Raw genomic sequence first — 379 nt, 5'->3', positions numbered from 1 at the left:
ATACGATTCAAATGAACAATCCGTGCAACCAAATTGTCCCAACACCTTCTAATTCCTACGATAGTGGCCGTCTACGCTGAGCGTTGTAACAAATGTGGAAGGAGAGGAAGAAAAGAAAAAGTGAGAGAGAGAGAGAGAGAGAGAGAGAGAGAGAGAGAGAGAGAGAGAGAGAGAGAGAGAGAGAGAGAGAGAGAGAGAGAGAGAGCGAGCGAGCGAGCGAGAGCGAGAGAGAGAGAGAGAGAGAGAGAGATAGAGCGAGCGCGAGAGAGGGGGGGGGGGGGGGGGGGGGGGGGGGGCGGTGGGGGGAGACAGAGAGAGCGAGAGGGAGGGAAAGATAGATAGATAGATATGGACAGTGATTGAGAGAGAAAGAGCGTAT

General features: G+C 52.8%; 1 protein-coding gene across 1 annotated transcript in view; it reads left to right on the top strand.

Moving 5' to 3' along the window:
• The first annotated feature begins 316 nt into the window (after positions 1–316).
• barx2 (BARX homeobox 2) overlaps positions 317–379 on the top strand; it is a 12,224-nt gene continuing 12,161 nt past the window's right edge. The window contains exon 1 of the mRNA XM_030337451.1: positions 317–379. This exon is cut by the window's right edge and continues 502 nt beyond it. The gene's annotated coding sequence lies outside the window, so the exon portion shown is untranslated.

This window comes from Gadus morhua, chromosome 16 (assembly GCF_902167405.1).
Source record: "Gadus morhua chromosome 16, gadMor3.0, whole genome shotgun sequence".
Classification (NCBI taxonomy): Eukaryota; Metazoa; Chordata; class Actinopteri; order Gadiformes; family Gadidae; genus Gadus; species Gadus morhua.
Note: the sequence above shows the minus strand (reverse complement) of the source record. Positions and strands in the feature narration are given on the sequence as shown.